Source organism: Choloepus didactylus, chromosome 12 (assembly GCF_015220235.1).
Source record: "Choloepus didactylus isolate mChoDid1 chromosome 12, mChoDid1.pri, whole genome shotgun sequence".
Classification (NCBI taxonomy): domain Eukaryota; kingdom Metazoa; phylum Chordata; class Mammalia; order Pilosa; family Megalonychidae; genus Choloepus; species Choloepus didactylus.
In genome coordinates, this window is record NC_051318.1 from 101,682,427 (window position 1) to 101,696,451 (window position 14,025).

At 38.3% G+C, this 14,025-nt stretch overlaps 1 protein-coding gene across 2 annotated transcripts in view; it reads left to right on the forward strand.

Annotated features, from left to right (window-relative positions):
• Positions 1 to 14,025, forward strand: part of WDFY2 (WD repeat and FYVE domain containing 2) — a 204,084-nt gene that overhangs the window by 120,166 nt on the left and 69,893 nt on the right. The window lies entirely within an intron of this gene.

Genomic DNA, 14,025 nt, shown 5'->3' on the forward strand with positions numbered 1-14,025 from the left:
ATCTGTAGATGAGTTTGGGTAGAATTGACATCGTAATGACATTTAGCTTTCCTATCCATGAACATGGAATATTTTTCCATCTTTTAAGGTCCCCTTCTATTTCTTTTAGTAGAGTTACGTAGTTTTCTTTGTGTAAGTCTTTTACATCTTTGGTTAAGTTTATTCCTAGGTACTTGACTTTTTTAGTTGCTATTGAAAATGGTATCTTTTTCTTGAGTGTCTCCTCAGTTTGTTCATTTCTAGCATATAGAAACATTACTGACTTATGTGCATTAATCTTGTATCCTGCTACTCTGCTAAATTTGTTGATTAGCTCTAGTAGCTGTATCATTGATTTCTTGGGGTTTTCCAGATATAAGATCATATCATCTGTAAACAATGACAGTTTTACTTCTTCCTTTCCAATTTGGATGCCTTTTATTTCTTTGTCTTGCCGGATTGCCCGGGCTAGCACTTCCAGCACAATGTTGAATAACAGTGGTGACAGCGGGCATCCTTGTCTTGTTCCTGATCTTAGAGGGAAGGCTTTCCGTCTCTCTCCATTGAGTACTATGCTAGCTGTGGGTTTTTCATATATGCTTTTTATCGTATTGAGGAAGTTTCTTTCAATTCCTACCTTTTGAAGTGTTTTTATCAAAAAGGGATGTTGGATTTTGTCAGATGCTTTTTCAGCATCTATTGAGATGATCATTTGATTTTTCTCTTTTGATTTGTTAATGTGTTGTAATACATTGATTGGTTTTCTTATGTTGAACCATCCTTTCATGCCTGGAATGAACCCCACTTGGTCATGGTGTATGATTTTTCTAATGTGTCTTTGGATTAAATTTGCAAGTATTTTTTTGAGAATTTTTGCATCTATATTCATTAGGGAGATTGGCCTGTAGTTTTCCTTGTTTGTAGTATCTTTGCCTGGTTTTGGTATTAGATTGATGTTAGCTTCATAAAATGAGTTAGGTAGTGTTCCATTTTCTTCAATGTTTTGAAAGAGTTTGAGTAAGATTGGTGTCAGTTCTTTCTGGAAAGTTTGGTAGAATTCCCCTGTGAAGCCATCTGGCCCTGGGCATTTATTTGTGGGAAGCTTTTTGATGACTGATTGGATCTCTTTGCTTGTGATGGGTTGGTTGAGGTCTTCTGTTTCTTCTCTGGGCAGTCTAGGTTGTTCATATGTTTCCAGGAAATTGTCTGTTTCCTCACATTATCTAGTTTGTTGGCATACAGTTGTTCGTAATGTCCTCTTATAATTCTTTTAATTTCTTCGGGATCCGCAGTAATGTCACCTTTCTCATTCGTTATTTTGTTTATATGGGTCTTCTCTCCTTTTCATTCTGTCATTCTAGCTAGGGGCTTGTCAATCTTGTTGCGCTTCTCAAAGAACCAACTTTTGGTGTTATTTATCCCCTCTATTGTTTTTTTGTTCTCTATGTCATTTATTTCTGCTTTAATCCTTGTTATTTCTTTTCTTCTACTTGGTTTAGGATTGGTTTGCTGTTCATTTTCTAGCTTCTTCAGTTGATCCATTAGTTCTTTGATTTTGGCTCTTTCTTCCTGTGCCGGTTTGAATGTATTTTGTCCCCCAAATGCCATTATCTTTGATGTAATCTTATGTGGGCAGAGGTTATCAGTGTTAATTAGATTGTAATTCTTTGAGTGTTTCCATGGAATGTGCTCCACCCAGCTGTGGGTGATGACTCTTGATTGGATAATTTCCATGGAGGTGTGGCCCCACCCATTCAGGGTGGTCTAAGTTGATCAGTGGAGCCATATAAATGAGCTGATAGAACAGAAGGAACTCAGTGCAGCTGTGAGTGATGTTTTGAAGAGGAGCAACAGCCAAGAGGGACACTCTGAAGAAAGCACAGGACCTGCAGATGAGAGATATTTTGAAGACAGCCGTTGAAAGCAGACTCTTGCTCCGGGAAGCTAAGAGAGGGCAAACACCCCAAGAGCAACTAAGAGTGACATTTTTGAGGAACTGCAGCCTATAGAGTAACGTCCTGGGAGAAAGCCATTTTGAAACCAGGACTTTGGAGCAGACACCAGCCACGTGCCTTCCCAGCTAACAGAGGTATTCTGGACACTGTTGGCCATCATCCAGTGAAGGTACCCTTTGTTGATGGACGCTTTATGGCCTTAAGACTGTAACTGTGTAACCAAATAAACCCCCTTTTATAAAAGCCAACCCATTTCTGGTGTTTTGCATTCTGGCGGCATTAGCAAACTAGAACACTTCCTTTTTAATGTATGCGTTTAGGGCTATAAATCTCCCCCCTCAGTACCACTTTTGCTGCATCCCATGGGTTTTGGTATGTTGTGTTCTCATTTTCATTCGACTCTATATATTTAGCAATTTCTCTTGCTATTTCTTCTTTAACCCACTGATTGTTTAGAAGCGTGTTGTTTAACCTCCAGGTATTTGTGAATTTTCTAAGTCTATGATGGTTATTGACTTCTAATTGTATTCCATTGTGGTCAGAGAATGCGCTTTGAATAACTTCAATCTTTTTTAATTTATTGAGGCTTGTTTTATGTCCCAGCATATGATCTATTCTGGAGAAAGTTCCATGAACACTAGAGAAGAATGTGTATCCTGGTGATTTGGGATGTAATGTTCTATATATGTCTGTTAAGTCCAATTCATTTATCAGATTGTTTAGGTTTTCAATTTCCTTATTGGTATTCTGTCTGGTTGATCTATCTGTAGGAGAGAGTGATGTGTTGAAGTCTCCCACAATTATTGTGGAAACATCAATTGCTTCCTTTCATTTTGCCAGTGTTTCTCTCATGTATTTTGTGGCACCTTGATTGGGTGCATAAACATTTATGATTGTTATTTATTCTTGTTGAATTGCCCCTTTTATTAGTATGTAGTGGCCTTCTTTGTCTCTCATAACATCCTTGCATTTTAAGTCTATTTTATCTGAGATTAATATTGCTACACCTGCTTTCTTTTGGCTGTAGCTTTCATGAAATATTTTTTCCATCCTTTCACTTTCAATTTCTTTGTGTCCCTGTGTCTGAGATGAGTCTCTTGTATGCAACATATTGATGGTTCATTTTTTTTGATCCATTCTGGGAATCCATATCTTTTAATTGGGGAGTTTAATCCATTTACATTCAACATTATAACCATGAAGGCATTTCTTGAATCAGCCATCTTATCCTTTGGTTTATGTTTGTCATATACATTTCTTCCCTCTCTCTATTAATATCCTTTAATGTTCCCATACTGAATCTCTTTAGTATTGAACCTTTCTCCATGTCTCCCTCTCCTTTCTTTGTTTCTCTGTCTGTAGGGCTCCCTTTAGTATCTGCAGTAGGGCAGGTCTGTTGTTAGCAAATTCTCTCAGCATTTGTTTATCGGTGAAGAATGTAAGCTCTCCCTCAAACTTGAAGGAGAGCTTTGCTGGATAAAGAATCCTTGACTGGTAATTTTTCTGTCTCAGACTTTTAAATATGTCATGCCACTGCCTTCTTGCCTCCATGGTGACTAAGTAGTCACTATTTAGTCTTATGCTGTTTCCTTTGTATGTGGTGAATTGCTTTTCTCTTGCTGCTTTCAGAACTTGCTCCTTCTCTTCTGTGTTTCACAGTGTGATCAGAATATGTCTCGGAGTGTGTTTATTTCAATTTATTCTATTTGGAGTTCACTGGGCATTTATGATTTGTGTATTTATGGTGTTTAGAAGGTTCAAAGAAATTGAATCTCTTTGAATACTCTTCCTAGACCTTTACCCTTCTCTTCCCTTTTTGGAACACCAATGAGTCTTATGTTTGGACGTTTTATATTATCTGTCATATCCCTGAGGTCCATTTCGATTTTTTTTATTTTTTTTCCCCATTCTTTCTTTTGTTCTTTCATTTTCCATTCTGTCATCTTCCAGGTCACTGATTCGTTGTTCAACTTCCTTTTGTTCTACAGAATCTTTTTAAATTGGTCAGCAGTTCCTTTAATTTCCATAAGGTTGTCTATTCTTTTTATTTACTCTTGCAATTTCTTCCTTGTGCTCTTCTAGGTGTCCTTTATATCCTGTGCCATCATCTCGTTGTTCATCTTTAGTTCTTTGATTAGTTGCTCCAAGTACTGTGTCTCCTCTGATCTTTAGGTTTGGGTGTTTGGGTTTGGGTTATCCATATTGTCTGTTTTATTCATATGCTTTAAAATTTTCCGTTGTTTTTGACCTCTTGGCATTTGCTTAACTTGATAGGGTTCTTTTAGGATTTTTAGACCAATTAAAATTCTTATTTCTAATATGTCAGATCTACAGCTTCATGGAGTACACATTCTCTAACTAACTAGCAGGTGGCGTCCTCGAGCCACCTATTCCCCTCACGTGAGTTCTCCCCCTCTTTGCCTTTGTGGTGAGTGGGGGTGTGAGTCTTGTGGGGTCCAATTGGTGTACCAAGCATGCGTGTGTAGTTGGTGTTGCCCACCCTGTATATGGGGCGTGTGTGGAGGCAGTCAGGGAGGGGGATGGCTCTGACAATCAAATCTCCCTGGTGTTCTTGGAGATTTAAAGCTGCCGCAATAGTCTAATCCTTCAGTTCAGTCCTGCCACATTGTTTCTGCTGCTGACCCACAAGTCCTTGGTATTGGCGTTTGGCCCCTGAGACTTGGGAGTGGGTCCCTCTTCCAGGCTGTGCACCCCCAGGTCCTCTGTTGAGGGATGACTGTGCTTTGTCACAGGTGAGTGCTGTCCCCCCAGGGCAGTTCTGGGCTGCTGGGCTGTGTAGGGAGGCTCCCAGTCTGCTGAAAGAATGGCTGAATGAGGCATGTTAAGTCACACTGCTCTGCCTTCCCAACTCTGGGACAACCAGCTGAGGGTGCAGGGAAGGCTAATGTCCATGCCCGATTTTGTGGTGTGTGCGTTTGTTATTGGAAGCACTTCTCATCACGCTGGGTTGTCTGGGGCAGCTCTGGGCTATGGAGCCGGTGACGGTCAGGAGTGTTTCCTGTCCACCAGGATGATGGCTGTGAGCGGACGCCCCCCTTTTCTTGGGAAGTTGTAGTGTTTAGTGAATTTTCTCAGCCACTGGACTTATTGTCTTGTGTCTCAGAGCTCTCTTAGTTCTGTTCTTATCTTTACTTGCCCAAATTGCAAGTCTTTGAGGCTTTCTGTTTTGGGCTTCTAAGAGTAATTGTTTTAAAAAAAGAAAAAAAGATAAAAGAAAAAAAAAATGGAAAGGCCCTCCTTGCAGGTCTAATGGGTTATTGAAATGCTAAGAGACAAAGCAATTAAGGCCATTGAGGAAAGGTCCACAGGGCAGAGAGATCAGCTTTTCTTCGGGATTTGCATATGTGCCTCAGGGCCTGAGCTCTGCCCTTCCCCTTTCTATGTTCACCAGAACTCCAAAAATCCTCCGCTTTTATTTTGGAGTTTTTCGTGTTGTTTTTTTTCTATGCCTGTCTCCTCTCTGCTGGGCTGGCTGCTCTCAGATTCTCTGGTGTCTGGTCTCAGTCTATCTATGGTTGGAGTTTGGATCAGTAGAATGAGTTTCCGATAAGGGATGCCACTGCAGTTCTCCCTTCTCCTTCCCGGAGCTGACAGCCCCTCCTCCCACGGGACTGAACCTGGCAAGGAGGGGCGCGGGTCCCCTGGCCACAAAAACTTACAGATTTCGCTGATCTCAGCAGTTCCACGTTTTCATGAGTGTTGCATGAAGTATGCCCAAAGTCAGATTGCTCTGTGGTGTCCAGTCCACGCAGTTCCTGGCTTTCTACTTACTGCCCTGGAGGAGTAACGAAAACATACAGCTCACCAGTCCGCCGTCTTGCCCCATCTCATGTGCGTGTGTTTTGAGTATTCCTATGCAGATGACTAACTGGCTTCAGTTTTCTCTGTTCAACTAGTGTTTCTGGAGGATGAAATCAGGCCTAAGCAAACGTGAAATTTGCCATGCTCAAATTGTTCCCTAATATGTCAATCACGTCATAACCTCACATTCACATTTTTAAAACAAGCGTTACAGAAAAACTGATTTTATTTGAAAGAGAGTTACATGAATCATAGGAGAATTTCATACCAGTTCCATGGTAATATATTTGAAAATTTAAGGGAAATAGATGAGTTTATAACAAAGTATAAATGAACAAATTTGGCTCAAGAAGAGGTAGAGAATTTAGTTAGACCAATAACTAGGGGAGAAATTGGAAAAGTTAGTAAAGAGCTGCTGTTTTAAATGGGACCTGGCATATGTGGCTTCATAACAGTTTTCTCTTATCTTCAATTAGAATTGTTCAATATATTCTAGAACATCTTTTTTAATGGAAAGCTCATTAGTTTATTTTACAAGGTAGCACTTATTTATTTTGCCTAATTCTCACAGAGTACTTACTGTGTGCCAGGCACTGTTTTAAATGCTTTATAAATATTGACTCAATCCTTACAACAGTCTCCTGAGGCTTTTTCAAGGGGGGAAACTAAGGCATAGAGATCTTGAGCAAATAGTCCTAGATCATACAGCTAGTTTGTGTTTTAGCTAGGATTTAAACCAGACAATTTGGCGTCAGTGCTGCACGTCTTAACTGTGTGTTGCTGTCTTTAAACCAAAATCCAATGAAGTATCACCAAAATGGAACATTATAAACCAATAACACCTCAAAAATACAGATGTAAAAGTTCTTGTAAAATATTATCATCTCGTGTCCAGCAGCGTATTAAGGAAGAAAATACACTATGATAAGTTGGGATTCCTTCAGGAATTTCAGAATGGGTCAGTATTGGGAAATTTACCAGAAACAGTTCATTACTTCTGTAAATTGAGGATTTAAAAAGTATTTTGTATAATTGATACCAAAAATATACTTAGTTTAATTCAGCAGCTACTCCCAGTAAAAATTCCAGATAAAATTAAAATAGAAGTAATTACCTAAACTTGGATGAGGCTTTTTGCCAAAGAGCACAGCAGATATTCATTAAATACTACATAGCATGCTGAAAGTTTGTTTATTATGTGTATATATAAGTATATATATTTAAGTATATATTTAAACACTAGTTTTAGATGTATGAACAGTAACTCAGAAATTGAAGTCAGGAAAAAGTACCCATTCAAATGAGCGACAATATATAAGATGCTTAGGAATTAATTTAACTAGGCAGGTACAGGATCTATAAAGAAATTGGTAAAAATTTTATTTAAAGACTTGAGTATCTTAAAACCCAAAGCAGATGAAAGAAAAAATAGATAAATGGAACCTCCTTAAAATTAAAAACTTTTGTGCTTCAAAGGACATTGTCAAGAAAGTGAAAAAGCAGCCTACTCACTGGGAGGAAATATTTGGTAACCACATGTCTAATAAGTGTTTAATATACAGAGTATTTAAAGAAAGCATACAACTTAAAAATAAAAAGACAACCCAATTTAAAAATGGGCAAAAAATTTGAATAGACATTTTTCCAAAGAGGAAATACAAATGGCTAAAAAGCTCAGGAAAAGGTGCTCAACATCACTAGCTATTAGGGAAATGCAAATCAAAACCATAATGAGATATCTTTTCCCACTCACTAGAATGGCCACTATTAAAAAAACAGAAAATAACAAGTGTTGAAGGGGATGTGGAGAAAGAAGAACACTCATTCACTGCTGGTGAATGGAGCAGCCGCTGTGGAGGACAGTTTGGTGGTTCCTCAGGAAGCTCAGTATAGAGTTGCCTTAGGACCCGGCAATCCAACTGCTTGGGATATACCCAGAGGATCTGAAAGCAGGGACCTGAACAAGACGGGCACCCCAATGTTCATAGCAGCATCATTCACAGTTGTCAAAAGATGGAAACAACCGAAGTGTCCATCAACCGATGAATGGGTAAACAAAATGTGGTATAGATATAAGATGCAATATTATTCAGCAGTAAGAAGGAATGATGTCCTGATGCATGTGACAACACGAATGAACCTTGAGGACATTCTGTTGAGTGAAATAAGCCAGACACACAAGGATGGATATTATGTGATCCCTCCAATATGAACTAATTATAATAAGCAAAGTCATAGAGTTAGAATCTAGAATATAGGTTATCAGGAGATAGAATGGGGCTAGAGAATGGGGAATTGATGCCTGATTTGTGCAGAATTTCCAGTTAGTTGATTGTAAATGTTCGGAAATGGATAATGATGACAGTAGCACATTATTGTGAGCGCAATTAACAGTGCTGAATTCTGCATGTGGATTGGTTGAAAGGGGGAGTTTTGAGTCGTGTATGTTACTAGAAGGAAAGCTAGAGGATAAAACATGGGACTGTATAACACAGTGAACCTTGTACATGATGGCTGTGGATAATTGTACAAATATCAGAATGTTCTTTCATGAACTGTAACAAATGCATGTCACTATTACAAGGTGTTAACAGTAGGGTGATATAAAGGAAAAACGCATCTAATGCAAACTATGGGCTATAGTTACCAGTAATATTTTAATATTCTTTCATCAGTTGTGACAAAGGTACCACACTAATGGAAAGTGTTAAACGATAGAGGGATATATATGAATGTTGTAATTTTTACCTGACTTTTATGTAAACCTACAGCTTTTCTAATTAAAAAAAAAATTATGCTAATTGAAAGAAACCAGACACAGTTTCTGCATATGGTATGACTCCATTTGTGTGAATATAAATATAAATATAAATAAATCTACAGAGACAGAATTAGATTAGTGGTTGCATAGGGCTGGGGAAGGAGAGAGGGATTGAGAGGTGACATCTAAGCAGTTTGGGGCTTTTCTTTTTGGAGTAATGAAAATGTTCTTACATTGATTGTAGTGATGAATGCACAACTCTGATTATACTAAAAGCCACTGGTTGTACACTTTGGATGGATTGTATGGCATGTGAATATATCTAAATGAAACGGCTTTAAAAAATATGATACACAATCGCCTAAAATACCTGCTATTTAGTACCCACTATAACTTTTTTTTTCAGAACAGTAAGTTTTGTGAGTAAATATAAAGAAGGCTTTGTGTGTTTCTAGGAATTTGTCTAAGATACCTAATATGTTGGTATACAATTTAGTGCACTCTTCATTTTCCAGTTCCTTCTACTGTAAAATTATGTTATTGATTTGAGATGGATGTTCTTTATTGGTGTAGGTGTTTACAGCTGTTGATTTCTCTGTGAGCAGTGTTTTCATTGCATCCTGTGGGTGTTGGTGTGTTGCTTGTTCATATCCATTTGTGTCAATGAGATTTTTAAATTCTCTTATGATTTATTCTGTAACCCACTGGTTATTTAAGAGTGTGTTGTTTGGTTTCCATATGGTTGTGAATTTTCCAGTTACCCTTCTGCTGCTGATTTCTAGTTTCATTCCATTCGGGTCACAGAAGACACTATGATTTCAGTGTTTTTAGTTATGTTGAGCTTTACATGTAGTCTGACCCAGGGAGTGTGCCATGTGTACCTGAGAGGAATGTGTATTATTTTTAAATCTTTGTTTTTTATTTATTTTGTTTTGTTTTTGTTTCTTTTTCTTTCCTTGTTGACCTTTCGTCTGGTTGTTCTATCCATTCTTTTTTTTTTAATGTAATTATATTTTTAATATAATTCATCCAAAGCATACAGTCAGTGGCTCACACTGTCATCATATAATTGTGTATTCATCACCACAGTCAATTTCAGAACATTTTCATTATTCTCCCCCCAAAAAATTTAAAAAAAATGAATGCCCAAAACATCCCATACCCCTCACCCTTCCCCTATTATTTGTATTTGTTGTCTTTATTTTATTACTCATCTGCTGATACTCTGGATAAAGGGAATGTCAGTCACAAGTTTTTTGCAATCACACAGTTACACATCTATCCAAATTGGGAAATTGAGGTTTTCATCTACTGTTGTGGAAATCTGTATCACTCCCTTCAATTCTGTCAGTTTTTTCCTCCATATATTTTGGTGCTCTGTTTTTCCGCACATATATATTTATAATCACTATGTTTTCTAAATAGATTCAGTTTGACATTATTAAACAACTGTCACAAAATGGATATCTTGGTGGACACTAAAAATTTGGGATATCATTAGTAAAGATATTGTGGATCTTCAGGTACCAAGAAAAAAAAAGAAAGACCTGCATATATCCTCATGGAAGACATCATATCATTAAAATGTCATTCCTTCCCAATTAAAAAAATTAATGTGATTTTAACTCAGAATGCCATGGTATTTTTTTTATTATTATTATTAAAATGTGAAAACTGTCAATGCTGCAGAGGATTCCATAAGTGAAATCCAAAGCCAGAAGATTCTGAGAGAAGATAGTGGCAATTCACATGTTTGACAAAGGGTTACTCTCCCTAATAATCAAAGAAAGCCCACGGTTCAGTAAGGAAACTTCAAGCAGTAGAAAGAAAGGGCAAGGAAATGCACAGGACACCTCCCATATTCTCCGCCTCAGATGTCTTTGAATTTTCTCTTTTCTGGGACTCTCTTGGCTACTGGTTCCACCCTGAGACTGAAGCCCACAGTCCCTGGTTCCTAGGCCTCTTCCCGAGTTGCATAAAAGCCAGCCCTGCAGGGCCTACAAGCTGCCTTCCCCAGTGACTGCACAACCTCCCAGAAGGAGGGAGGTGCAAAATCCCCATGGGCCCATGACCCAAATGCAGGGCCCGTGACCCAAATACAAGGCCCGTGACCCTTTGTGCAGCCATACCCCCTTCCTCCTCTCGCAGAGCATGGCGTCTGGGTTCTGGGTGTCCAGGGACTTCTGTGCTCCTTGTGGACCCCGGGCCAGCTGGACGTACCTCCCGCCCTTCCCTGCCTCACTCCTGCTGCCAGTGCTTCACCTCCAAGTGAAGCTGCAGCACTTTAGCTTTGCCTCAGGCTCCATTTTTGTAGGGAACCAAGCTATGGAAAATTCTTAGACCAAGAAATGAAAATGGCAAATAAACATAGAAAGTCCTCTACTTCATGAACAGGGCAGTGCGCAATCAGCCATAATTGAGAGACCATTTTTTTACACGTCATTTTGGCAAAACCGAAAAGATGAAAAACACCCAAGTGTTGGTGAGATGTCCTGAGAGGGCCGGGAGGTAGGGGAGTGAATTGCTGTGACTTTGTGGAAAGTGATTGGGCAGTGGTTATTAAAACATTCGATGGACATAACCTTGGAGCCAGCAGTCAGTTTGAGGAAGGTTTTCTCTGCATGTATATTCATATGAACATACGTGCAAAGACATTTCTTGCTTTTTGCTACAATAGACAAGCAGCATGTTCATTTAAAGGGAGAGTATTTGAATAAAGTGTGGTGCATCCATTTCGTAGAGTATAATGCATTCGTCAGAAGGAATAAGTTAGAACCATGTGTTCTGCATGAAAAGATAGATCTGATGTATTACAAGTGAAAACATCAAGTTGCAGAGTACTGTGTATAGTCTGGTCCTATTATTGTACTACAAAACAAAAAACCCTATATATGACATTTGTGTATATATTTATATGTTTATGTCAGGGCTTAAAATAAAAAGATGTGGAAGGATACACCAGACCATTAGCACTGGTTGCCTCAAATGGTGAGAGTGAGGGTGGAGACACTTACTAACTTTGTCTGTCCTGTATTGTTCGATGCATTACGCTGGGCATGACAAATGAGGTGTAACAGATGGGGCTGACAGCAGCACAACCCTGTGAGTGTATCGGACACCACTGAATTGTGTGCTTGAAAGTGACTAAAATGACTAGCCAGCATATACCACAAAGAGTGAACCCTAATGTAAACTATGGAATATAGTTAATAATATAATTATAATAATAATGTTCATTCGTAAGAAAGCTGCCACGCAAACGCAAAATGTTAGTAATAGGGAAAAATGTGTGTGAGAGGGGTGGTATATTGGAACTCTGTACTTTCTGCATGATTTTCCTGTTAATCTACCACTACTCTAATAAAAAAGTTTTAATAATTAGATTATAGATGGATGGACAGTTGAATGAAAAGAAGGATAAAAAAGATGGATAAAATGATTTAAAAGATGTGTCTCTTCGATCTAATTTCTTCTGAACTTTGGTCAATCCTGAAGAAATAATCTCAGCTACAGCCACACCTTTGCATTAGATTGTTTGTGTGGGTTGATAGATAAAATCTTTTAAAAGTCAATTTTGCAATAGCTATCACCTTTTAAATGGTCATACTCTTTGACCCAACAATTCTACTTCTAGAACTTTATTTTATGGAAATAGTGCTAGAGATGTATAAAGGAGCAATACATTTACTGTCATATTTTTTGTAACAAGGAAAATTGAGAACAATATAAACATTCATCAATAGAACATCTTTAAATGGGAACACTATGCAATCATCAAAAAGAATGAAGTTGATAAGTATGTACTCACATGGCATGATATGCATGATTTATTAAAAGGAAAAAATCATTGCCAAGTAGCATTAAAATTTGCTTTATTATGTACATTATTATGGTAATACTTTCCATAATAGTCCACAGGGACCTTTAAATGTTTATTCTTCCTGTGTTTCTTAGAATATCATATTGTTTCTATAACAATAATAATAGAAAATCTTCCAAATTTTCTCCATGAAGTACATTTTTATTGTCATTGGAAAGCCAAACAAACAAAAAATTAAAGTTACAGATGTGATGACTTGCAATGAACAGTTAATTTTATTTTGAGTGTGTATGTTAAATCGTAAATGCAGGCCTGCATCAAGTTCTTTTATTTAATACCCTGTCTCCTTCCAGAGGAATCAGGATACCTTTGCCCAAGTTGGAGAACAGTTTCAGGATATTGAGAATAGCATGAACTATCTGAACTCAGTAAACATTTGGCCAAGTAACAGCTGTCTTTAACAAACTTGTCTTGTGTGCATGTTAATACATCCAGGGCGTCTGAACTGCAGGGTTCAGGGCCGAGTTCCCCCGGCCTGGGCTGGGGTGATGGTGAATCGCCACTCAGATGTGTGCATGGTTTCCAGGCTACTCCACTTCTTTAAAAAACAGTCTGCTCTGTTCAGTTGTTAGCCTAACTCTTTAGAAATGAGAAAATGTATAGTGCCACTCCTTGAAGAAATAATGATATGGTTGAATAATGTTATTACTGAGAAAATCTTGGTAAAGAAAATTCATTTGCAGAGAAGGTTCTTCTTAAGAGGGGACGGGGTAGATCTGAGACAGGTCCTGTTATTATTCTGTATTTCAGATTAGGAAATAAAGGCACACAGACACCTAAGCTAGTAAATGTGGAAGCAGGAATTCAAGCTTGGTTCTAGAGTCTCTACCCATAGTCCCATAATAGCTAAAAAACGAAATACGATAGGGACATAGAAAGAATGGAACTTAAATGCTCAGTGTCATTATTTCCAAGTGGTGGGTTTACAGTTGACTTTATTCTTTTGCTTTTCTGTACTTTCTAAATTTCTACAGTGCACTGCTTTTGTAATCAAAGAAAAAATAGTAAAAATCCCGGGGGTGGGGGGTGGGGGAGTGGAGAGAAGACCAGAGGAACCTAGCTGCTTTGAATCTTCTCTTTCTTCACCTTTTAATGGACCTTCATGGCATCTCTCATTTTCTTTTAAAAAATTACATGACTATATGAGCTCGGTAAATACCCAGATAACAAGGAGTGCACTTGTCGGTCTCTACCCCCGCCTTCTTTTTTTAAGTCATCAAAGAAAAATTCTGGATGTCTCTAAATATTTTGAAAGGGTCTACTGGTTTGTTCTCAAGCTCAGCTAAAGGCATCAGTTTACTACATTTTGCAGATTTCTTTGAGTTTGACAGCATACTCTTTAACAATATATGACATTTTGCATTTGATGCTAAATGACTCAAAATCTGACTTGGGCTTATAAGGACTGATTGGCCTCTCCATCTGGGTCAGTGTGTACCTGGATGCACAGGTGACACACATACTCTAACCTTTCCTCTGTGCCCATCGAGAATGTATATAATGGACTGTACAGAAACTGATTTGGGGTGGGGGTAACATTGACACCCCAACTAATCTCATCAGAATGGGAGCTGCCTTTCACGTGCCCTTTTGACAAGTGCATGTTGATCCCCTGCTGTGCCAGGCCC